Source organism: Canis aureus, chromosome 34, assembly GCF_053574225.1.
Source record: "Canis aureus isolate CA01 chromosome 34, VMU_Caureus_v.1.0, whole genome shotgun sequence".
NCBI classification, from domain to species: Eukaryota; Metazoa; Chordata; class Mammalia; order Carnivora; family Canidae; genus Canis; species Canis aureus.
In genome coordinates, this window is record NC_135644.1 from 10,370,643 (window position 1) to 10,397,834 (window position 27,192).

General features: G+C 38.6%; 1 long non-coding RNA gene across 11 annotated transcripts in view; it reads left to right on the forward strand.

Moving 5' to 3' along the window:
• LOC144304922 (uncharacterized) overlaps positions 1-27,192 on the forward strand; it is a 368,717-nt gene that overhangs the window by 317,806 nt on the left and 23,719 nt on the right. For 3 of the 11 annotated variants that reach the window (XR_013371920.1, XR_013371923.1, XR_013371922.1), the window contains 3 exons: positions 13,568-13,639; positions 21,907-22,077; positions 25,573-27,116. This is a non-coding gene — a long non-coding RNA (uncharacterized LOC144304922). Of the gene's footprint in view, positions 1-13,567; positions 13,640-21,906; positions 22,078-22,280; positions 25,508-25,572; positions 27,118-27,192 lie in introns of those variants that run through there. The other 8 variants (XR_013371921.1, XR_013371926.1, XR_013371927.1 and 5 more) reach the window with 6 other exon arrangements.

Below are 27,192 nucleotides of genomic sequence, written 5' to 3' on the forward strand. Positions count from 1 at the left end.
GCTCGATCCCGGAACCCTGGGATCAGGACCTGAGCCGAAGGCAGATGCTTAGTCGACTGAACCATCCAGGCTCTCCAAAAGGCTACCATTTCTAAAGTTCTACATTAAGAAACGCAGCCATATCTTCATGTCTTCTCTTCCAAAAATATTTTTTTAATGATTAATGATAATAGTGTAGTAGCCAGCCAGGCTGAAGAGGGACTCTAAGTGCATTCATGATTTATTGAGGTTTTTTGGTTGTCCACGGGCAGCTCTCTGGTAGTGTTACATCCAAGCAACTCTCTCTATTCTTTGAATCTTCCCATTAAAATCTGATCGTGTGATTTTTATGTTTTTCATTTTTAATGGTAAGTGGTGGGCATATAGACAGTCTTTTAGCTTGTTCTTCAAGGGCTGGTGGTCTTTGGATTCATCCTGTGTTTTGGAAGTTTATTGGGTTTCATGTGGGAAACCTGTCAAAGTGACCCATATAGCATTAAAATTCCACAGACGTAAAGAGATGGGGTTGTGGCTGCTTCATAGAAGATTGAACCATATGTGTGAGTGAAGAACACAAAGGAAAAATATGCATTTTGATGGTTAAATATTTTAGCCTATTTTTAAAATATGTACAAAAAATATATTTGGTCTGATTAAATAAATTAGAATGTTTGGAATAAGACACTCCAATTAATATTCTAATTAGCTGAGTTTTGATAAGGATTGGGCAGGATGTGGCGGAGAAATCCTTATTTAAAATTTTTTAAAAGAGGAAAAAATTGTACTCGCCCAATTTGTCATCTTGGCAAATGGAGTTCATAAAATAGAATGTATCCTTTTGCAAGTGCAAAACTTTTGTCTAGTTAATCAAGATCTACTAAATGTGGAGGTCAGATTAGTTGTTATTTATTTAGTTTGCTTTTCAGTGGCAGATTAACTTAACAATTACCAAATAAGAACTTCAGTTTTGGGCGCGTGATAAAGAGGAAAAGGAAAAGTTCCCACTGTGTTAGTTTTATATAAAAGTCCTTTTTAAAACATGTTAGATATTCATATGTTAAAGTCCTTTTAAAACATATTAGATATTCATAATGTAAAAATATCCTATTGGTGTCAGTTTTTGCTTGAACATATTTTTCTTTTAAAAGTGTCTTTTTCAGTAAAGCTGTGGGGGATCTTTCTTTTCTGGTATTTAAAGTAAGATAAAGTTTAGCTGATTTCTTTCCCTGACTATCCCCTTCCCCCTCCAAAGGCTTAATAACCACAATCCTGAGATTTATGGTGAGTGAAAAAGAAAAATAAGTAAATTATCTGGCTGAGGAGCCATTCTTCCTCTCTCTGGCTGTACAGACTATTTTAAATGCTGCTAGCAGCAGTCTAATTAAAATAATTTCTGTCAGAAGTCTGTGAAATATGCAGCCACAGCCCAGCTCAATGTTCTCGAGCAGGAATGACAAATCTCTGCTTAATTGGTACTTAATATGGTAGTACAGGATTAGTAATTCTCCAGGATAAAGGAGATAACAAGTAGAAATCTCTTGCTTGGGGCAGGGAGCCTTGGAAGATGAACAGACCAAATAGTGCTTACCCCCAAACTGTTCCTATCAAAGGTTGTTATTTTGGCCATCATTTATGAAATAAAAGACAATTAATGCACATTTTATGGCTAGCTCTAAGTCCTAATTAAATACAACTATGTACAAAGAATGTGAACAGCCTGACTTACAGAGACCAAAATAAATACTGGCAGAATTATGGTGACCACTGCAGCCTTAGCTCATCTTTTTATCCTATCTTGGGGATAAGAATCTTGGCAGAGGCATAAGCTACTTCTGAGGTACAGCCATTAAGCTGAGACTCCGTGAATTTTAGAAAATTCGGAAAATGTAAAAGACTAGAAGGGAGAAAATCATCCAGAGCACCATTGCTAATAAGTTGAGTGATAAGTTGGGACCACAGCTAACAAGTTGGAATATTTCCTTCCTCTGTGTGTTTGTGTGTGTCTCTATGTGTATTATTTCCATGGTATCGTTTCTGTGTTTTGCTTATTCTACAAATCGTTGCAGGCCATTTTGTACCTTACTTTTAAAAATTTAATATTCGTAAATGTTCAGGACAAATCTCACCTTTAGTGTTTACATGGTATATTATCAAGTCGAATAGTAGGAGCTAGTATCTATCTTGTGCTATGTGCCAGATGCTATTCTACAGGCTTTGCTTGTGTTAACTAATTAAATCAGTAATAGCCCTATGAGTCAAATACTTTCATCATCTGCATTTTGTAGGTGTGGATACTGATGCACAGAAAGATTGCATTAATTTCTCCAAGGCTACATAAAGTGGTTAGCAGAGGTAACATTTGAACAAGGGCAATCCAACAACAAAAACTATGTCTTTAATTATTCTACTATGCCATCTCTTGAGGCACTACCTCAACTCAACCAGACAATGCCCTTGATCAGAGTCAGTGAAGTTTCTCTGTTAAGAGCCAAATAGTAAATATTCTAGAATTTGTGATCCAAATAAAGTTTCTGTGGCATTTTTTAAGATTACGTTTAAAAAATGTAAAACCCGTTCTTAGCTTACTGGCTGTACAAAAACAGGCCATGGGGCAGATTTGGCCCATAAGCCAATCCCCGCTATACATTAAAAGTGAATAAAACCTAATTGTGCGAGTAGCAATTGAGATCATTAATTAAACATTTTTTTGATACTAGTGAGGCCAAGTAATTGATTTGATTGAATTATTCTTATTTCAGCTTGTGATATTAGTATTAGTATATTCATAATGTTAGTATTATGAATATTTGCATAAGCATTTGTGAATACATGTTTATAACAGCACTTGAACTGACTGAAAATATTTAAATTTGCATCAATTTAAAGCAATTGTGATTTTACTTAAGGATGGAATGAATTTGTTCTTGGAAAATCTCACAAAGTTAATAGAAAGTCACAAGTTTACATTTAATCATCAATTTGTGCCTTTTGATGGGCCACATAAAATTCTGGTATGCTCCATTCATTCTTTATGGTAGCAGTTCTCAAATTGTGGCCCTGAAATCACCAGCATTGGCATCATCTGGCATTGTCTTGTTATAAATGCAAATTCTTGGACCCAATTGCAAAAATACTGAGTCCAAAACTCTGGAGATAGAGCATATTAAAAATTTGAGAACCACTGTTTCAGAAAATTTAGTTCCAAACAAATTATTTTTGAGAACAAAGCTCTGTGTGTGGCTGGACATGCGCACATGTATACACACAAACAAAAGGATTATTTGTGAGCTAAAAATATCTCACATTATACCATATTATGATATATTATGGAGCCACCATATAGATAATACACAAGAATCAGCATGAGCAAAGTTTAGCGCTGCATGCGTATCTTATGCAGGAATATGAATAAATCTATACTGTCACACCTATCTTTTTATATGACACTGTATTGATTTTGTCACAACTATTTCCTGGTTCATTACCTATGCATGCCTTTCTTTATAATATTAAGGGATTTAAGACTTAAATATCTGAAAACTTCTTTTTAAACTGAATGTCCTCCATTATGGAGGACACTATCCCTGAAACTTTAATTGACAAGTTTATTGTAACAAAATGTGTCATTTTAAAATGTCACTCCCAAGATTTAGATTCTGGGTAAAATGGAGAAAGCACATTCTTCTCTGATCTCCATTGGAATACAGGTGTAGAAGCTGGACAGGATGTATGGAGCAGTTGAGGACTCTGAAAAGTAAGCAGTAAATAGAAAATTGCAGAGGAGGACCCAGATTCAAAGTGCCACTGAACTGGTGTGAGTTTACCATGATTGTTTCCCTGCCACATGGCCCCAGAAGCAGGCACAGCTGTAGAAATGCCTGGCACAATCCCAGCTTTCTGACTGAAAGCCTCATAAGAAGAGTCCCTGGAGGGCAGCCCGGGTGGCTCAGCGGTTTAGTGCCTGCCTTCAGTCCAGGGCCTGATCCTGGAGACCTGGGATCGAGTCCCACGTTGGGCTCCCTGCATGGAGCCTGCTTCTCCCTCTGCCTGTGTCTCTGCCTCTCTCTCTCTCTCTCTCTCTCTCTCTCTGTGTCTCTTATGAATAAATAAATAAAATCTTTAAAAAATAAAAAAGAAGAGTCCCTGGAAAACAGAAAGTGCTAGGGAGATTATGGAAAGGGAAGGGTTCATGAAAGCAACCTCATAAAGTCATTTACTAACTCTAAAATTCCGAGATGTGCACGAGTGAATCTCATCCTAGCCAGTATATACAAGACTTCGAAAAGTGAATAGACTTTCAACCAGGTCTCAGACTTACCGTGGGTGGTACACTCATGGCACAGATCTGAATAGCAATGGGCTTTAAAACCTGAACTTACATTAGGACCACAGTCCATAGAAAGTAAGTTGGAACTTATGGCTTGAAAATAAGCAGATCAATTGCCTACTGAAATGAAAATATCAATATTCTTCATAAGTTTTAAATAAGATCCAGTCTCATAGTATAATAGTCACAATTTCCAGACTCCAATCAAAAATTACTTGGCAGGGACGCCTCGGTGGCTCAGTAGCTGAGTGTCTGCCTTCAGCTCAGGGCATGATCCCAGGGTCCTCAGATGGAATCCGGCTTCAGGCTCCCCATGGGGAGCCTGCTTCTCCTTCTGCTTATGCCTCTGCCCCTCTCTCTCCATCTCTCATGAATAAATAAATTTTTAAAATATTTTTTAAAAATTACTTGGCATATGAACAACCAGGATAATTCAACTCATATGGGAAAGGGCAATCAATAAACATCAATGCTAAGATGACATGTAAATTCAAATTATCTGATAAAATTTAAAGTAGGTATTATAAAAATATTCCAACAAGCAATGATAAATTCTCTTTTTTTTTTTTTTTTGATAAATTCTCTTAAAGAGAAAAAACTGTGAACAGAAAAACAGAAAATATAAAGAAGAACCTAATGGAAATTTTAGCACTAAAAATACAATAGCTGAAATAAAAAACTCACTGGATGTGTTCAGTTGCAGAATGGAGATGATAACGTACAGTCTGATGTAAAGACTGATCAGTAGAAATTATGCATATTAAACACCGCAGAGAACCAAGATTGAAAAAAGTAACAGAGACTCCGGTATCATGGGAAAATAAAAAGCCTAATATTCATGTCAATTCAGTCCCAGAAGAAGCAAAAGGGGGTGATGCTTAAAAAATTTTGAAGAGATAATGCCTGTAAATTTCCCAAATTTAGTAAGACATAAACCTAAAGATTCAAGAATCTCAGTGAATCTCAATGGGATGAACTCAAAGAAATCCATGCCTTGACACATCATAACCAAACTGTTGAAAACTAAAGGTGAAGAAAAAATTTTGTAAGCAGCCAAGAAAACCAGGATATTATCTATAGGATCTATAAAGATTAGGTGCTTTATTCAAGTGACTGCAGATTTCTCATCAGAAACCATGGAGACCAGTGGGAGGTGGCATAATAGTGTTCAAGTACGGAAAGGAAAGAATTATCAACACAGAATTCTCTATCTAGAGAAAATATCCTTTAGGAATGAAGTGAAACAAAACATTATTAGATGAAGGAAAACTAAGATAATTTGCTGCTAAAGAACTTTTTCAGAAAGAAAGGAAATCATATTAGAAGGAAACTTGGAACCTCAGGAACAAGAGAAATACAATAGAAATGGTAAATATCTGGGTACATGTAATAAACTATTCTCTTGAGTTCTTAAAAACTGATGCTTGAAAAGGAAAGATTATAGCATTGTCTGATAGGATTTTCAATGTGTGTAGATGTAATATGTGGCAACTACAACATAAGGGTGGGGAATATAAGAGGATCGATATGGTGGTAAGATTTCTACATTCTATTTGAAATGGTAAAGTACTGAGTCTAAACAGATTATAAAAAGTTAAGTGTATACATTATAATCCTTAGAGCATCCACTAAAAATTTATACAAAGATATATAGTAAAAAACAAAACAATAAATTAAGATGGAATAGTAAAAAATAGTCCAAGTAATCCAAAAGAAAAAAAATAAAAGGATAGACCTAAATCTGAACATCTCAATAATTACATTAAATGTAAATGGTCTACACACATCAATCAAAAAATAGAGATTACTAGAATGGATTAAAAAAATCATGCTCCCCACTAGGTGCTTTCTATAAGAAACACACTTCATATATAGTAATATAGGTAGGTTAAAAGTAAAGGGATATGTGCATATAAATAATAAATGAGAAAAGTAAAATAATAAATGAAAAAGGATATGCCACAAAAACATGAATTAAGATACCACTTTTATCTGCTCTTCCTGGGAAAATATCTGCCATTCAAGAGCCCTGACATGACAATCTGAAGTAAACTCATTTGATTACCTCAGTGAGATTGTTTTGAGTGATCATCAGCTCTGCTTAAGCCTCTTTTTTATTTTTAAGTGGGCTAAATACAAGCTTAGTTAGGAACCAATTAAGTTTTCTTCTGTCATTTCAAAGGAAGCCTCACACTTTAACAAATGTTTTTTGTATAGTGACAAGCACCACAAAGTGCAAAGATCAGTTTTAATTCTAAGGCAAAATCAGTCTGAATACTCACATATAATCTTTTAAACGGGACAAACACATAGTCCCCAAGCTCACATGAGTCCCTAAGTGTTTATTAAATATCATAAATACATCAGATTTGCACATGTGCGCACAGATAGACATGAGTACACAGGCAGGTCACAGCTTCTTGGAAAACCACCCATGTTCTCTTCCTCAGCTATATTATGTAACACATATGGTTCCTGTCAGTAGCACTCATTCAGAGAGATAAAAATCCTGCAACAGCTAAGTTCAGCCCCTCTCCAGTGGCCTTTTCCTTTGATTTCCAAGATATCAAGTGACTATTCACTAAACCCTATAATTGCCAACCTTAGCCAGTCCCACCTCTGAAAGAAGAGGAAAGAAACAATCCATTTAAAAAATCTTTTTCCAGTACACTGTGTAATTACCCTACCTTGATTCTTTCTGGTAGTAGCTTTCTTTGTTAATTTTTTTTTTAAATAAAAGACATTGAAAGATACATATGTTGATTAACTGTGCATAAAAATTTGAAACATAATTTAGGGACATACGGCATATTTTGTGCTGTTACTATACAGTATTAAACATAATTTGATAGCACAATAATAAATGGTAGTCATGGGCATGGGAAGTTTCTTTCTTAAAAACTTTTACAGATATGAAGATAGCATTGTTTTCTTCAAACCTGGCTTGAATTCAACTTGACACATTGTTCTTTTTCTTTTTTGTTCTTCCTGTCCTTAACTTTTCTTCTGCAATGTGAAAATACAAGGCAGATGTCTTCATCTCACTGGAATGCTTTTAACCTTAATGAAGGGTTGTAATAAATCAGTACTTTCAACCTGCTTTCTATCATCAACACATACACACTATTTGAGATATTAGTCTCTACAGAGATTATTAGAAATAATTAGAACAAGTTAGAATTTACAATTATTAGTTTGTTAATGGAATATAGTTGCTGTTTACTTTTTAAATTTATTTTATTGTTTCGCGTTTTTATTTAAAAATTTTAGTTGTTAACATATAGTTTAATATAGTTTCAGAAGTAGAATTTAGTGATTCATCACTTGCATACAACAGTGCTCATCACAACAGGTGCCCTCCTTAATCCCCACCACCCCTTTATTATATTTAATTTGCAGAAAATTATCTTGGTAATGCATGTAGATAGTGAAGTTATTGGACAAGATCTTTTTTTTAAAAAAAGCCCTCAATGATTCATTTTTATCCTAGAGTATGTGTGGTATATGTATGCATATTTATACACACAGAGAGGGATCCCTGGGTGGTGCAGTGGTTTGGCGCCTGCCTTTGGCCCAGGGCGCGATCCTGGAGACCTGGGATCGAATCCCACGTCAGGCTCCCGGTGCATGGAGCCTTCTTCTCCCTCTGCCTGTGTTTCTGCCTCTCTCTCTCTCACTGTGTGCCTATCATAAATAAATAAAAAATTTTTAAAAAGCGCTAACTTTAAAAAAAAAAGTACACACAGAGATACACTCATAAAAAGGACTATTAAGGTATAATAATAATAATAATAATTGAGTGATTTTTAAGTTACTTGTATAGATCATACCAATTTACAAACATAGGAAATGAAGAACTTTTTCATTTTAAAACTTTCCTGATTACTATTATAAAATTAGAATTTATCTTTTCTTGACCAGAAAAGGTATTTCATTATTTCATTTTGTATTTTTTATTTTTTTATTTACCTGAGATTCGAAGATGACAGTACTTCAATAAACAAATAAACAAAAAACAAAATTCAGTACTCTGAACTCCTCTCATTAATACACAGAAGAAAAATAACCTGCAAAACTACAGCCCAAAAAGAGAGAGATGGTAAAAATAACCTCATAAAAATGTGATGTCTTGGTGACCTATTTTAAATGGATGAAATTTGGTGATAGTGAAACAAATTGCTATTTTCCGAGATCACATGAATAAGATGCAGCTGGAATTCATGCTAAAACCCTCAGCTAACAATGGCTGCATCTGAAGATGTGATGGATTTGAATAAGCTTTGCAGTATACTAAGCTTAGATAAATTTTTCTGATGGTGACATCCATAAGAAAATTTTATAAGTCAGACTAACTACCTATCTTGATTCTCAAATGTTTAAAAAAGCTGTTCTGACTTCCAATGAATCAAATCTACTCATTCACCTTTCAAGAGGCCATAAAGTTTCATGCATGAAACTCTGGATCGGGAATTAAGAGATTTAGGTTATGAGCCTCCTTCTTGGAAGAGGGGAGCTAGGCCACCCCAATTCTGTCGCATCCTTCTGCCACATGGGTGATCTCTTACATGAGTGAATAGGTTGTAAAAGCCTTTTAAATATTTGAGTCCACAGAGTGATGGTGTTCAAAGACTCAGTTTCCAAAATCAGCTCTGCCACTTGGGTGATATAAAGAAAATCACCTGCCTTGCCAAACTTCCATTTTCTTATTTTTAAAATGGGGCTGAAAGTATTCCTAGGATGTGTGTGCAATTGCTTGTGACCAGCAAGTCATATTCGGCTTTCTACGCAGGCTGTGCTGGATATTGTAGATGCTGTTGGTGGCTTGATCTTTATTGGCCTGCCTGACCTTTAGCATTTGAAACTTGCTCTTTCCCTTTACGACTTCCTTTCCAACACAACACACATTTTTCTGATCATAATTCCAGGCAATGTTGGATGGGATCTCAAAACTAATCTGGAAGCTGATCAGTTTGAGAAACAGGCCCAGAGAGGAAGCCAGAATCTCTTAAGGAATCAGGATTTGAATTCAGGTCTTTATACCACTGGTGTAATTCTCTTCTCTCTTTTACCCACTGATTCATTCATTCTGTAAATATTTACTGAGCACCTGTTATGTGCTAGACACAAGGCTACTGTAATCTTTCTTTCAAAATGTAGTCTGTAAAAGTATTAGACCATCTTTAAATGCTGGCATCGATGGCAGAGTTAAGATTCTGGTCATAATTTAATCATTATTTAAATCACAGTTTTACTTGGGGCACCTGGGTGGCTCAGTCGGTCAAGTGTCTGCCTTCGGCTCAGGTCGTGACCCGGGGCCCCTGGGATCAAGCCCCTAGTCCTGCTCCCTGCTTAGCAAGGAGCCTGCTTCTCCCTCTCCTGTTCCCTCTGCTTCTGCATGTGCTCTCTCTCTGTCAAATAAGTAAATAAATAAAGTTTTTTTAAAAAGTAAATCACAGTTTTACAGTGATACTGGTACTTTTCTATGATTGTCGTTGTCACTGTTATTATTGCTAAGGAAGCCTTCCTTTAAGTGGTTGCTGAGAAGGACGTCCAAGGTAGAGCTCAGGTAAAAGCAGGCCTGTTCTGGGTGAAGCAGAAATACTGAAATTCTGAAGCACCTTAGCCAAACTCCTAGAGTTTCAGTGGTATCAGAGTCTGAGAACCATGGCTTTGCATGATTCTCTTCTTGGGCTTCACTTAAAGGTTTCGTCTCTAGATAGAATGTAGAAAAGTATTTACTCTTATTTCAAGGAGCCAGAGAAGCTTAAATCAGCCCCCAAAAAGTTAAACTGGTTTCTTTCCAACATTGTGCCAATATCCTTGAGATACGGGGGAATAAGAAATTTATATTTCCTTATTTGGGAAGATGCTTTCTTTAGGTATCGGTATGTTACTTTGGCTCTGATTGGCTACCATTCTGTGAAAACACAGGCTTGTATTTCACTATACACTATTGTATTCACACTCTAGAGTAAGACTGTTCTAACTCCAAATCAGTGAGGTTGTTCATTGGCCTGGTTATAGTCTATAATAATGTTCCAACTATATTAACAAACATCATCAGAGCATATTTTTATAGCTCCAAAGTCTTCCTTTCTCCCAGGAGCGTAGGTGGTGGAATTGATGTTTTGATGAAGTTCTTCATCACTAAAAATTCCCTGTTCAGTGAAGACTATTGAATTAGGAACACACACGGGCTAATTATGATGAGCAAATGAAAATACAAAAAAATACGTATTAATAAATCTTACGGAATCTGAAGCAGCTGTATTTGTCTAGGTTAAGAAGAGGCATATGACACTGAGGAGGGCACTTGATGGGATGAGCACTGGGTGTTGTTCTATATGTTGGCAAATTGAACTCCAATAAAAAATAAATTTAAAAAAGAGGCATATGACATGCAATAGGCTGAGTATTTTAAATTGAAGGGTTTTGGCAAAGGGTTACGTTTAGAACACAGGAAAATATAGTGATATCAGTTTCTTTTATAAAGAATAGACATAATAGAAGAAAACCTTCTTTTGAAAATAATAGAGTTTGGAATGTCCATCAATCCAATCCACTTTTTGCACATTTTCATGCAATCCATAGACCAAATGGCTTTCAGTTGTCTCTAGGATTAACTCTGGTTTCCATACACCGTGGACTAAGCCCATTTCTATCAACTACTCTGGAGGCCTGTAACCAACATTTATGTTTATATTTGGGTTATAAAACATAATTTTGCTATAACTATACCTGTTTCCTAGATTATTATTATTATTAAAGCTCTAGTTTCTTCTTTGTGCTCAATGAACTACATCAACTGATCTAATCCTTAGGATTTTTCACACAAAATTATTTCTTTTGCTTGTTCACAAGAAGAAAAGAAAGGAAGGCAGTATTTTTTGCTCTGTGTGGCTCTACAAGCAAATTATGTAGAATTAAAGCAGTTTGCCCTGTAGTCTATTACATAGGCATAACTAGATAATGAAGAGCTGATGCCATAAAACCACACTGTTTTTATCCAAAATAGATATCGTATTTGAAGAAGTGATTTTGCTTTATTTTAGTATATTTGAGGTAAAACCTGACTAGTTTATGTTTCCCTATTTTATTCATACATGATATATGTGGGAAAGAAAAATGATTGATCATTCCAAGTGCTTTCTAAAAATAAAAAGCTGGGATTTCATTTTTCAAATCTCTGCTTAAAGATAAAGGAGTCCCCTAAGAGTTTAGGGTAGATACCTTTATCCCAGGAGTCCAGCCCAATTTCTAAATATTTTCTCTGTGGTTTTAAGGATCAGAGTCATTCTTCACAAGAACAAGCCATTCTTGATTGCAGATGAGGAGCATATTCTTGCCAAAGGGGAACCCCAGGCCACCATGCAAAGGATACACCAAGTAGGGCAGTACTATGAAACACCTCAACAGGATTTTTTTATTTGTTAGGTCCCTTTCACATACTATAATACAGTGTTCCAAATGCTAGTTACAACTGAAAATGAATAAAAATAAAGAGCACACTCCCCACCCCCCATTATAAGTCTGTTACAAGGAAAACACTATATCCTAAAGAAGCAGATTGAGGAGACTGTTTACTTTTTCCTCACCCTGCTCTCCTACCATTTCTCTTTCCTTTATGACAACCTTACCAAAATGCAACAGAGCAAAATACAAAGCCTGAGGTAGAGATGGAAATGAATAGAAAGGTGACTGAGCAACTACGTCCTTTCATCCCCTATCTGCTGGACACCCAGATAAAGAGGAGCCCTGCTTTTCTGGTATAGAAATAAGAGCTCACCAAAAAATACTAAAAAAAAAAGAAAAAAATCAGAAATGCCATACTGTGTGAATGTAAATTGGTGCCTTTCCGGAGGAGTAATTGCATAGGTTATTTTGCAAACACTTGGTATCAACATGGCCAGTGCTAGGAATTTCTCCTAAAGACAACAACCATGGATGCATACCAAGAGTTAACTACAAATGTGTTCATTGCAGCATTATTTATAATGGTGTAAACCTGGAAACAATTTCAATTCCCAGCATACTGGTTTGGTTAAGGAATGGCATAATCATCATTAAATGATACTATCAAAGAATATTTAACAAAATGAAAAGATTTTATAATATATTGATAAGTGACAAGAACAGATAACATCAAAAATTATGTGTGTGTAAAACAAATGTTGGAAGGCTCTACACTAAACTGTTAACAGGATATATCTCTGTGTTGTGATATTTGGGGTTATCTGTCTATTTCTAGATGTTCTACAACAAATACGAATTACTTTGATAATGAGAAAATCTGCTTTTTAAAATATTGGAAAAAGAGAGGTGCCCCAAAGAGATGAAATGGCTTTGCAGAAATTGACTGAATGATTAACTGTTGAGAAATTTGCATTGTGCCTTCAGATTTTAAATGCAATCCAAAATAAAAAATGATTTCTTTGTAGAAAGGCTTAATTGTCTCTTTAGGAAAACTGTCTTCAGCTTGGCAATGTAGCAGCCTATACATTCCCATGTTTTACTTGTATTCTTTTTTTCCCCAAAGTTCAGATTTATAGTACCTGCTGTTGCTTTTAATGTTGTAGTCGCTCCTAATTTCTGCAGCACGGTGAAATTCCACCAGTCTCCATTCCACAATTTGCCCTCAGCAACAAGCAGTCTGGGAGACATAAAACCAAGAGATTTTCTAAGGGCAGGTAGCAGACACTTTTATTAAATATGAAATACCAAAGCTACCCCAAGCCAGAGGGTATTTACTAAAAAGGTTGCAAGTAAGCAGCAGATAATTTTAAGCTACTCAGATTGGGCAACTTTTGAAGTTGGATATAAGCCCCTTCAGTCAAAGAGGGCTTTGAAAAGAATCGTGAACCATCCTTCCCATAGAACCACAACTGTCCATCTGGAAGAGAATGTGGATTTGACCTTTGAATAAAAACCATGAGATGAAAAAGCATAATACAGAATTTTATTTTGTTTTGCCGAAACCTGACAGGCATTGTAAAAAGACCGTTAAAGGCACAGGCGATGGAGGCCCCCCCATCCCTCACATACTAGCTATGTGAGCTTGTGGGAGTTTTAATCTCTCCCTGCCTCAATTTCCTCAGCTGTAGAAGGGTTATTAAAATGCGCTAGACTCGTAGGGTTAAGATAATAGTTAAATAAAACAGTTTTTGTACTTTGCATATATTTGACAAATAGAAAATGATCTATAAGGATTACCGTTTTTATTTTGTAATTCTTATATTATTTTATTATTTTCATTTGGTTCAGTCCCATCAACAGTGAAGGGAGTCATTCTTCGGACTTTGAGAAAGAAAGGAAATTCTTCAGAAATGTTTAGAGGTAAATTCCAAAATCTATTTCAGATTTATAAATATAGACCCAACTGAGTTTTGGCTACAATCCATGGCTTCCACTCATAATTGCAATTCATAACTTCCCAACTGCTCTTTGCTTCAAATTACATTCCTACATAGCTATTCTGAAATGCATATGTGTGATAGAAACAACTGACTGCCTCTTTAGAGTGGGAAGATGTAGGGCAGTCATGAGTAGTGCTTAAGATAAACGGCCCTTTAAAACAAAAAAGGGCTTGTGTGTTCCTCTAGTTTTTGAACACTGTCAATTAGCAATGATTTCTTCACTTCCTGTTAATCTCACTGTGGTCAGGGGGATGAACATACCATTAACTGTTCTGAAAATAACTTCTACGCTGCAGAGAAATCCTACTTAATCTTAATCACGATACCCACCTTTGCCATTACTTCATCAAATCACCATCCCCTAAAGGAACAATGAACACCTTAGGATGTCTCCTGAGTTCTGCTCCACTGAGCACGGTACAGGTTGCTACCAATTTTTGCGTGCAAACTAAACCATTCACTCTGTTAACTAGTCCTGCTGAGAGTCAAAAACGTAGTGATCTTTACATTATGCTCATCATTCATATTTGAACATGGAAGTCCATATATGACCATTAGACCCCAAATACTATCACTAACATATGTTATAATAGCAAAGAGAAGCATGGGGAGTGCAGATAATACAATAAATGGATTGCATTTTTGAACACAAAAAAAGTAAAAGATGGGTGCCTGGGTGGCTGAGTCAGTTAAGTGTCTACTCTTGATTTCAGCTCAGGTCATGATCTCAGGGTCATGAGATGGAGCCGCAAGTTGGACTCCTGCTGGGCATAAAGCCTGCTTAAGATTCTCTCTCTCCCTCTCCCTCTGCACCCCTGCCCACTTGCCTACATGCTCTCTCTGTCTCCCTAAAACAATAAATATAAAAAAGTAAAAGACAATTTACTGCAAACACTAGCCTCCACAAAGCATTAATGGGACCATCAATCCATTTGCTAATTGTCCAAGTATCACAGACACTTTAGACCCATAAGGTACATTAAAATAATTCCAATTTTCTTTTTTTTCTTTTTCCAATTTTCTTCATTAGAAAAAAACGCTCCCCTTATACACTTTATTAAGAAAACACCTCCACGGCAAAGGCTCTAAAGAAAGGATACCAGACTTTAAAAAGTAATTAATAGGGATCCCTGGGTGGCGCAGCAGTTTGGCGCCTGCCTTTGGCCTAGGGCGCGATCCTGGAGACCCGGGATCGAATCCCACGTCGGGCTCCCGGTGCATGGAGCCTGCTTCTCCCTCTGCCTGTGTCTCTGCCTCTCTCTCTCTCTGTGTGTGACTATCATAAATAAATAAAGAAAAAAAAATATTAAAAAAAAAAGTAATTAATATACGCCTGGACTACATCTTAAGTATGAGACATGTCTGGTCAATATAACATAAAACAAGTAATGCTGAAATGAAAACACTGGCCACAGGAATGCAGAGTTATCTGCTACTTTGTCAAAACCTAATCATGGAACAGAGGCAAAGGATCTCCTTTGCTCAAAGGATCAAGCTCTGAGAGGCTCAAGGCAAAAGAAGGTCTTAAAATTAGGCACCATGAAGGCAAGAGGGGGGCCGGTCTGTGCTTGCTTTTGGGCTCTGTGTCCCACAATGGTACACAGTAGGCATTCGATACCTGTTGAATAGATGAGTGAATGAAGAAAGATTGGAAGAGAATATCATAAATGCCCTGTATGTTACTAATAGTGTGTGTTTACATGTGCGTTATTCTAGCAACTTCAGGTGAACGCTGGCACCCTGAGTAAGCAAACTTGGTAAGCAAAACTCTTTGCAGAGGATGGTTTCCTGACAGTTCTTACTCCTGCCAAGCACCATCACTTAGCAACAGAAAGTGGAGGAACTACGTATTGCCTGGCTTTGTTTCTTCTGGCACTCAGGACATCTTGGCTGCTACCTAGGAATTACACAAAAAAGTAAAATGCTGATGCCTAAGTTAGCAATGAATTCATGTAAACAGGAAAAAAAATATTTATCGTTTAAATAAATCACAAAATTGGACCAAGGCCTTGAGAAGGTTAAAGTTTCAGTGTAAATGGCAACAGTCCAAACAGTTCTACATTCTTAAGTGTACTTGCGAAAGATCTTTTGTGAAATGGACACTAGGGAATCATAGCATCAAAAAGGGAATGAAGGGACTCGGTACGGTATGACCACAAAGCCCATGTAGTTGGGGGACTTTTTTGAAAAATTTGACAAGACAATCTCTATTTCTCTATTTCTCTATTTACACAAATATATGTAAAATGTTAGCCATAAACCATAAATCTTACCATTGCTGTTGTATATTCTTGCTGGCTCTGTTACTTTTTGGTATTTAAAAAGAGTATGACTATGAACAAGAATTGGAGATATTGTTTCATATGTTCTTTTTGGCCTCAGGTCATTATTTGATACATAAATCAGAAACAGGAGCTCAGTCTTACTATTAGATTGCATGCACTATAGCAGAACCAAAAGAAAGCACCAGATTTTCAGGATTTGGATTATTATGAAAGTCATAATTCTGCTCCAGGCAAGGTTTTGGCTTTTTCATTTTTGTTTGTTTGGGGCTATGGTACTTCTGCTATATAAAATATTTTTTTGAATATGATTTTATAGAAAATATCTGTTGCAATAGTTTACCAACCATCCCTGGAATCAAAACTTAATATTTTTAAGTTTCTCTATTTCAATTCTTTGATACAGTGATTTTCAAGCACCGGCTACATGCCTCACACTATGCCAGGTCCTGTTAGAGATGCAAAAGAAATGCATTCAATAGCTCTTGCCTTCTGAAAGCTCACATCAGATGAAGATATAAAATCAAGTGCCAAGTGCTGAAATGTGCACGATGAGCTGTGCAGGCCACAAAAAATCAGATGAGGGGTGTGTGTGGAGGACAAAGCAGCAACTGGTGAGAGATATGAAGCTGAGAAAGGGCTCAGAGAGGTGGGGTGAGGAGGTCTTCTGGGCATTGAGCTGCAGGTACAAAAATGTGCCAGTAGGAATATCAGGCAAAATAAAATGGAGTAGAACTCTCTTTTGGGGAATTTCAAAATGACCTGATAGCTACCCTTTATTGACTCTTTGTTAAGGACCAGGCTGACTTGACTTGCATCATTTAATTTAAACCTAAAAAAAAGGAGGTAAGATACTATTATTATCCCCATTTTCCAGATGAGGAACCTGAACCTAGGACTGCAGGTAACTGCTGCACAGCTCGTAAGCAATGCGGGCTGAAGTGAACCCAGGCAATGCAGGTCCCAAGCCACATGTTCTACATTACATTGATCCAGGGAGTTCCACACGGGGTATTACTGGGAAGAAAGATAGGCTTAGGCTAATGTTAGTGACACAAGCTTCACTGCAGGGAAACTGTCCAGAGCTTGGAAACAGAATTTCCCAGACTCCGTACTACCCTAGGTCCTGAAGACCATCTTTCCATGGAGTCCTCATTCTAGACAACGTGCTCATGCTCACGAACAGTGCAGGGGGAAGTATCTCTTTGATCAGAGAATCTGCTGTTACCAGGCAGTTCAAGAGAGGCATCCAAATTCCACACAAGAAGTCAGCCCAAGAAGTCGAGCCCTGGGCCAGTCACTTGACCTTTCTTGATCTCCGTTTCCTCATCCTAATTGAGGGGTAGGGACTTGGGTGATCTCTAGGGTCTGTTTGGAAATTCTGCAAGTATTTTATAAATGTCGCTAACCATTTCAGAGAAACATTAGAATTCCAGAAATGGAAATGTCAACGGAATAATGAGGAGCAGACACCATGTGGAAACTCTGTCATGATCGTTCTTGAAAAATAAGCCTTCTTTGTTTCATTAGCGACACAGGAAGACAAGTACCCCAAAGACTTCCTTTAACAACTTGAAAGTCTCTCTCAAAAGACAAATGCTAAAGAATTGAGGTGTATTGTATGAAAAATGGGAAATGTGTATTTAATATCAATTTTTTTGGTCATAAAAACACGGTAGCCTCATACCTCAATTAATCTAAATATTCAAGAGAATGAAATACGTTTTACTGAAGCATGCTGGAGGCCAACAGTATCATTAACTAATTGATCTCTGGCTTAGGCAAGTGATGAATCAACCTAAAATATATATTTCCTGACTGTTTATGTTTAAACACCACCATTTCCTAAGGAGAAACTTGCAAATGAAGCACTCCCTCATTTAACAGGAACATTCTGAAAACAAGGCCTTGAAGAGCTCTCGGTGAATTCCCAAGCATATCATATAATGATTTTAGTTTCCTCAGCCCCGGCATTTTCATGTCCTGTGATAAAAGTGAGAAGAGGTGAAAGGTTCATGTGTTTTCATTTATCCTTTTTTCATTTACTCTTTAGAATATCTTCCTGATTTTATCTTTGTCTGTTCGGTGATTGTTCCTGCAAAGGGAGAGCATGTATTTTTGCTCTGCAGATTTTTTTTTCAGATAGCTTTTTAAATTTTTTATGTATTAAGCTATAATTTACAAACAGTATAATGCACAAATCTTAAGTATACAGCCCAGTGATTTTTTTTCCCATATTATGTATCAAGTTAACCACTGCCCAGATTAGGATATAAAACATTTTCATCACCCGGAGAGTTCCCTCGTGCACCTTACTAGTCAATAGCCCTCGCCCCTGTCCTTGAAATCCGTATAAATGGAATCACACGTTATGGACTCTTTTGTGTCTGACTGCTTTCACGCACTATAACATCTTTTGGGATTCTTCTGTGTCGTGTACACACCCTCACCCCTCTACCATCAGGTAGTCCGTTCTTCTTCTTGCTGAATGCAGGGATATAGGACAGTCTGGATACCCATTCGCCTGTCGATGGGCATTTGGGCTGTCGCCAAGCCTAGGCCTATTAGGAGCAAAGCTGTAATGAATAACCTTATACGAGTCCTCTTGTGGACATGTGCCCTTGCTTCTTCTGCACGTAGCCCCAGAAGTAGAACCGATTGTCACGGGGTAGGCATGTGTTGACCTTATGTATTTTATGAACACTGTTGGAGAGTTGCCGCATTGAACATCGGTTGTGGGGATACATAGAGCTGAGATCTGTGGGTAGGAAAAAAGGGGAATCCTGGGCACACTCTTGGTAATATCCCAGATCCAGCATTTAAACAGTTACTAAGTAGATGATCCAGCAGCTTTTCAGCAGTTAGCGGTTCACACAGAGAGGATGAATGCACCTTTTACATCCTTCATGGATGCTGAGGAAATCCTGCCCCTCTACCATCAGGGAGATTGTTCTCTGGAGACCAGGTGATGTTTCAGAACTCAGATTTCCTAGCAGGAAATGTGTCACAAAACAAATCCTAGCATATGAGAATCCCGGGCAAGGCCACACTGACATCTCCTCTGACCACTCAGGCTTCCACAGAAGTTGATAACCCCTCACGTCTAAGACTTCCCTGTGTCCCTGAACCAAGTGGTAGGCTTTGGCCTCAGGAAGTGTTAGTCATTTTAAAACCCATCTCCCTCTGTTCAGATAATCATCTTTCCTCTGATTTATAGTGGCCGGCCTGCAGGTGTTGAAAAGGTGTCTTCATTTAGCCAGAGAGCAATAATCCCAGAAAGTATATCTCCACAGCCACATCACCCTCCCCCGTTTCCCACCATCAAAGCCAGCCAGTTCCCCAGTCCCTCCAGCTGTGAATCTGCACCGTGCCTTGGGTCATATTTGTGTCATCGGTAGCACACTCTTATAATTCTGCCCCCAAGTTGAAAGGAGAAAAATCCCCACAGGGATCAAGGAGAGTGTCTCCTTACACAAATCTTTTTTCTGATAAGAGGTGACCCATAGCCAGAACCAGAGATTTATATATGCATTTTGACATAAATCTGCATCTGTAATTATGAGTCATAACGATCTTTATAGGCTGCACTAAATGGGTGAAGAAGAGTTACTGTTATTGACAAAGCATTGACCTGAACATTAGTGGAGGAAGAGCTAATTATTTTTTTTTTCCTGAGGAGTGAGACTTCTTTTCTAGTTGTGAATCACTTTGAACCCGGGCCTTCGTTAAGTATCTTTCACATCGAAAATAAGCGTCACTGAGCCTCCCATACTCATCCTGTATCTTTACCTAGTTACAGTTGTACGGAAATCTCCAAACACATCCTAGAAGCCTTTTGATCATTTCCAAGACAGTGATCAGGGTATGGGAGGTGGTGGCTGAAGAGGCCAATCTATATTTTGTGAAAGCAGGTTATCTGTGAGATGTGCTCCCATGTCTCAAAGACCGAAGCCTATTTTTAGCTGGACATGCTGGGATTCAAGTGCGGATCCACCATTAGTGTTAATAGAGCTCTGGGCGGCTGACTGCTGTGTAGTCAGCCCAGAAAATGTACTCTTTGGAGCAGTGGAAGGTTAAAGCGAGCTTTAAATCACAGCCTTATCATACTTGCATGTTATTGGCAAGTCTGCCTAAAAATAGAATCTCATTACTTTAATTCTACAGTATTCTTAGGTGAGCCAACCTTTATTATTAATAACAGCATTTCACATTTATATAGCACTGTCTGCTTAAGAGAACTTCACAAATTATACGCATAAAACTTTCCTACCTTAATGTAACAAGCGATGGGTTAAGAGGGCAGGAGCGAGGTGGTAAGTAGTGGCTCCCACTCTCTATCCAGACAGGAGGACTAAAGAAATTGTCACCAGGTGGCTCTCAACAAAGCCACTCTTTGAAGTTGGGCCATTTTAATTCTTTGAAAGTATGTTGCGTTTCTCATCGATGATTTGCAAGGTCCTGGGGACGCTCACAGTCACCTCAAGAATAATAGGCTGCTTCTATAGTACATTTTGTGTTTATCTATTTGGGTCTTAGCCGAATTTTGAAAACGAGGTGGGCAACAACAAAAAAACCCTCCCCCCGCCTGCCACCTTCCCCCAACTAACAGGAGGTTTCTGAGGTGCCCTTTCTGAGGGTTCCCATATCCAGCTTAGGAACCCAAATCCAGCTATTTAGGATGGAAGGAGGAGGATATTGTTTCATCCTCCTTCCATTTAAGCTTACGCCTATTCCTTACCAAATTGCCTAGATTAGTTAGTAGAGCCAGTAACCATGTTTTCTGGGTAAATGCCATGTGGATGCTCCTTTGGGGCATGAAGTGGTGTTGTCGGCAACAGTCTAGTTCAACGACGTAGCTTAACAATGTGACTATGTATGAGTGTGTTTATAAGAAAGAGAGGGACACAGAGCTGTGCGGTGGTGATAAGTATTCTCACAGCCTGCAATTCAGGAATGGGATAAGAATCTCTATACAGTTAGTGCTTTTTACTGAGAGCGCATGTCATCTAAAGAAGCTGTCAGGCAAGTCAACACTTCCACAGTAATGACCAGAGAAGGGCCTTCTCGGAGTCAAACACTGAATGGGCATGAAAACACTGAATAAGACATAGTCTCTATCCTGCAGCCGCTTGCAGTCTAATAAGGGAATGATAAGCAAAAGGGAATTTCTTCTATTTAAAAAAAAATTTCATTTATTTACTTGAGAGAAAGAGAGAGCGAGCACGAGTAGGGAGTGGAGCAGAGGGAGAGAATTTCCAAGCAGATTCCCTGCAGAGTGGGTAGCCCAATGCAGGGCTCGATCCCGTGACCCATGAGATCATGACCTGAGCCAGAACCAAGAGTCTGGCACTTAACTGACTGAGCCACCCAGGTGCCCCTAGGGAACCCAAATGGGTGGGAAAAGCACTTGGACAAGGACAGAGTACACGGGCATGGATAGGAGCCCATAGGAGAGGAGCATGACCAGATCTTGGGTGGTCGGGGAGTGCTTCCTGGAAGAGATGGCATTTAAGGTAGCCAGGCAACAAAGGAAGGAACGAGGAGAAGGGCTCTAAAGGAAGAGGAATCAGTCTTCAGACTACTACAGACTCTAGTCTTCAAGGCAAAGAGAGCAATATGATCCTAGCACTGAAAATGGGTAAGACCAGGGTGTATCTCATGAGGAGCAAATAGTGGCCACTGGAGGAAGGTGGACAAGACCGAATGGGCTGTGTGTGCCCCACCAAGGAGCTTGGGCTTTATTCTGAGAGCAATGGGAGTTCACAAAATAGTCTTTTAATAGGAAACGACTCTATTGTGAAGTAAAGCAGTTAAGATATCTCAGCTCACTTTGCTTGTATTTGTACTTTTGAAGCTAGCCTGCAGCTTTTCCCCCCTTACTTTCCTTTTTCTTATCTCCATACAGACTGTCCCAGGATACTTATATCTCAACATTGAGTCAAAGTTAGCACACCAGGTCTTCCTGTGAACTCAGAAGTAAAAATCAATGGAAAGACACCCCCCCCCCCCACAAGACAGTGGTTAATACCCGGATACATTCATACTCCCAGCTGTTTTTACGACACCAGTCTCAGAGGTAAATCCTACAAAATGTCACTGAGTCTTGTGCTCTTTAGATGGACTAAGGCGTGGGAAGAGGGACAAAAGAGAATTGCACAGAAAAAGGGCATTTCTCTCACGTTGACCATGATAAATATGCTTGTTCAGGAAAGAAAAGGTGAACTAGAAAGCTCAGGAGTCTGATCTGGACAGGAATGTATATGTGTTTGTGGTTCGCAGATGGAGAAATGCTGCAGGAAAGGCCAGCCCATTGGCACTGTGAACTCCAGTGCCTGACAATGTTTGCAGAGAGTTGGCTGTTTCCATTCTGCAAAGCTTGCAGACCCAAGGGGTCTTGCTGACCCAAAGGATCGCGGTCATGGTGACATAGACACCTCTGAAGTCTTCTGGAGAGGGGACAGTTCAACTGCCTTTCTTCTTCTTCCTTTTCTTCCTTGTTTAAACTCATAGATGATTCTCCCCTACCCCCACCATCACCTCTGATGCCTGACGCCCCACACGTCTTTTGGAGAAAGTACTGTGGTTATTAGTTACTAGTTTGGATACAAAAAAGAAAATTAAACTGATTATTATGACCTGTCTCTTCCCCTTGGAAATTTTGCTTTTAGATGCTAGTAATGTTCTCTCAACTGTAAAATGGATATTTGGGGAGGATTTAATGAGACAATCCGGTAAAGATCTTAATCAGTGTTGGCTATTCTTGTCTTCTTGGGGATCTTATGAGTTATCCTGGTTTTCATGTAGTTCTTCACAACAGCCTGCAGGTCCTATGTCCAACATGGCAATTCTTCCTTGACTTCCAACTTCCAAGGATTCTTGGGAGTTTTGAGTACCATATTTCATTATGGTACCCTCCAATAGACACTTACACCATTCAGTGTAGTGCTCTTTTAGCAAAGAGTTTCGAGTTGGAGATTTTCTCTAAGAGAAAAGAACTCAAGCTTGTACTAGAGTTTGGTAAAACTATTTGCACAATGCATGATCAGTTCGAGAGGAATGTGGAAATATATATCAAGATGCATAAAAATGCTCAACTTTTAAACCCAGTCATTATCTTTCATCTCTGGGAATCGTTTCTGAGAAAATCATCTAGAATGTAAGAAAAATATGATTATAAATATATTAACCACAATATGATTTAAAGTATCTTAAAACTGATAACAACCTAAGTATCTACCAAAAGAGTTGTGGTTAATTCATACTGGCATATCGAATCAAGGGTGCGTTAGCAGCTCAATTCTGGGGGCCCACTGGGAATTTTCAGAAAGATTCTGCAATGGTATTCACCCCAGAGGAAGGTTTGAAATAACAAACTTAATAGAGTCTTTCTAATACAGCCTTCTCTTGAAAGGGGATTATTTTCAGGCATCTGGGTGGCTCCATTGGCTAAGCGCACAACTCTTGGTTTGGGCTCAAGTCGTGATCTAAGGGTCATGAAATGGAGCCCCACCCTCAGGCTCCGCTCAGTGTAGAGTTGGCTTAAGATTCTCTCTCTCTCCCTCTGCCCTTCACCCCCTCACCCTCTCCCTGTGCCCTTCACCCCACTCTCATGCTCATGCTCATGCTCTATCTCTTTCTGAAACAAACCAATAAATCTTTTTAGAAAGGGTGCTATTTTCAAAAGGGCCAGCCAATTTCGCTCTCCAAGCATGAGCATAATGTGCGATCACTCTTTGACTGTAGCTACCAAACCCCGGTAGCACAGGAACAACAGCCTCGTGCTTCCTAATAAGTGATTCATGTAAGCACCATTTAGTGAGGCTGCAGGGTATGCTTTTATTCAATTTACAAATTTACATGCAGGATTTCATTTGATCCTCACAAAAATCCAATGAGGTATTATTATCCCATTTTACAGATAGAGAACTAAGTTCCAAAGCTGGGCAACTGAGCTGTCTGACTTGAAAGCCAGTCATGGAATTGTCCTGCAAATTAGGTGACATTGTGTGTGTGAAGCCATAGTAACCTCTCAATACATAGCCGCTGTTAGTTTTATAAACCATTATGCAATATTGTTTCTAGCAGGGTTAAACAGTCCAATCTTATAAAATAAAAAGGAATTTTTGGTCTGAAACAGAAAACAGTAATAGTGTATGGACAAGTTCCCGAAGACTAGTTTGGCCAGTACCTTTAGCAAGCATAGCCTTTTAGTAATTAAAACTTCTATTCCGGGCAGCCCCGGTGGCTCAGCTCCACCTTCGGCCTGGGGTGTGATCCTGGAGACCCAGGATCGAGTCCCACGTCAGGCTCCCTGCATGGAGCCTGCTTCTCCCTCTGCCTGTGTCTCTGCCTCTCTCTCTCTCTCTCTCTCTGTGTCTCTCATGAATAAATAAATAAAATATATATTTTTGAAAAAACTCCTATTCCGTCTGCCACTTTAGTGCCAGCTCCTTGCCAACTTGGAGATAAAGGTAAACAATGCTTTTGGTCAATGGGGTTCTGCAGTATTGGTCATGGGAGGGCCTTCTGCAACAATGGACAACCAGACCAACTTATTCTTGGGAAATCATGCTAAGACGCTTTAGAAACAGGGAGAAAGGGAGGGAGATGGCTGAGAGTACACAAGAGCATGAGTAAAGTTGCTGTGAGTAAGTACTCCTAGCAAATGAGTTCATCAGTACAGATATATGAACCGTCATTTGACAAAATTAAATGAGGCAAATATTTAATGGTGTTAGGTTGGAGCAATCCAACTAAATGATTGCTTTTCTCAGAGTAAGAGTGTTCTTAAAAACAGTCTTTCCACATAGCAAATGAAACTATCCCTCAGTGAGCACGTTCACCTTTTATTACATTCAAAACTTATTTTGAAAAAGCCTGAAGAAGCATGCTGAGCCAAGTCCCTCATTCTACTTCACATCCAATTATTGCTCCATGGCCTCTCCGGCCAGGTCACCCTGGCGTCCCACTAGGTGTGCGAGCAGCCACCAGCTAGGTCAGCCCCGAGAGATGGGGAGAGGCTGGCCTCTTGCAGGCTTCTGGAAGCACTCCCACTGAGCTGGTGTGCAGCGCTGGGCAAGGCCATTCCCATTTCTAGAGGAAACCCCAGCGTGTGAGAAAGTCCCGGCCTTGTTCTGACCATCGCGAAGGCTCTGCTCTAGTAAGTGGAGTACAGGTAGTCCCTGCTTTCCGAAAGTTCATGTTATGCCACTTTGCTTTTATGAAACACCTAATTAGTAGCTGCTCTTGCTAACTCAAATCTGATGAGGATTTGGATTTTTTGGGGAAAAAAAGCCAAAAGCACAAGTAGCAGCAGGAGCAGCCCCAGCTCGCTCCTTCCCCAGGACCACGCTTGGCATCTCAGGCCCAGCCGCTGCAGCTCTGAACAGTGTCTGAGACCATCTGTGCTTTATCTCAATTTATTTTGTGCATCCATTAGCAAGATGTGTCCTAAGGTATGAGAAAAGCCTACAAGAGGTTATTTTGGGGGGCTGGGAATGCTCAACAATCTTTCCATATTAATTAATGGTAATTGCTTCTTGCTTTATTTCTATTGCTTTGGCTTGTGCAGGACTTCGTAGGAGTGCTCTCCCTGCAGACGGCGGGAAACCTGTACGTGCTTATGCCTTTGTGCACCGTTTTTCTACTTCTACAAGTTACAGGACAGATTTTCCTTACCTGAACTTGAAATAACCATTATTTTGCCTCTCCTCTCCATTTCTGCTATTTGTTTTTGGCTGTTTTTCTGAAATGAGAATAATGGCAAGAAATAAAAAAAGAAGTATCATTCAAGCTTTTTTTTTTTTTTAATGCTAGGGTTTACTTAAAAGAGGTGTTTATAAAACAGGTAAAGTTCAGCTTGCTGGCCTCTCTGGTGTAGAAGGTGAAAACTATGGAAGAAGGCCAACATGCTAACTGATGCCTGAGAAAAACTGCATCCCCACCAGGAGCTTGGAAGGAAAGCCACGGAATGGAAGGCACAAAATAATTGCAAAACATCTCGGAAATCTTGTTCTGAGCCATATGATGAGCTATCCGTGTCTCTTCATGGATTGGTTTCTTGTTTTGTTTTGTTTGTTTTGTTTTGTTTTTAAGAAAAATGAGATGAGACACTTTTAATTTTCCCCTCCTCTGTAGTCTTGGAGGTTGTTTAATCTCAAGTGAACTCAATTCACATTTTCCTGGCAGTGTTAGCTATCAGCTCAAAGCATTTTACTCATTGCATCATACTGCCAGTCAGCAAGCAGGGACCTAATTAGCTCTTTGCTTTAATGGCAATAGTTAAATTTACATTATTAATTCAAATATTACAGACTCTGTGGACTTGGGCACATAGCTGACATAAAGATGTAAAATGAATAATAAGGTGCTGAAAAACACCAGAGTCATTATTCCCATCATGTTCAAACTTTGAGCTATAATGATATCAATTAAAACTCTAATCCTGGCAAAAAAAAAAATTTAAAAAAAAAGCAAAAAGCTTTGCCGGGTCCCTTTTGTTATAAAAGCTGCAGTTATATTTAAATGTTGGGCTGAAGTATTCAAGTTATACTTTGCAAAATACAATGGTCGCATAAGTCAAGAGGCATAATTACAGTTCTGATTACATTTTTGCTTTTAAAAAATTCCCAAACAGTAAAAATATAGTGAGTTTGTCAGCATCCTGTTGTGCATCCCTGGCTCTTCCTACGTCCTGAAACGCTGCAATCACTCTGCAGTGTCAAAACCTGTTTGGGTTGCAAGACAGATGGGACCTTCAAAATGAAATGTACCTATGACTGTTTGCTACTATATATATAAAATGTCTCATTTAGTCTCATCTGTGATTTTCCAAGAGGAAAATGTTTCCTGGAGCAATTTATCTCAGTCCTACAGGTTTGTATCACTGAATGACCATCTGAAAAGCAGGACCCGAGTCTTTTCTTAAAGGGAAACTGCATGTGTTGGGGATGTTTCTCCATGCAGTAGTGGAACAGTATTGAATACCATTCAAACGAATGAAATCCACCATATGAAATAACTGAAAATTATGAACTTCAAAATTCTCATTTGGTGTATGAACCCTTTCATTGGAGTTCCTAAAATATTTCTTACTGCATTTGGGGGAACAAAACAACTGGTAGAAAAAAATAGACAAAAAATGTTCTTCATTTTAGTGCCAGATTGAGCTTTTTGGCGTCCGTGCTATCTC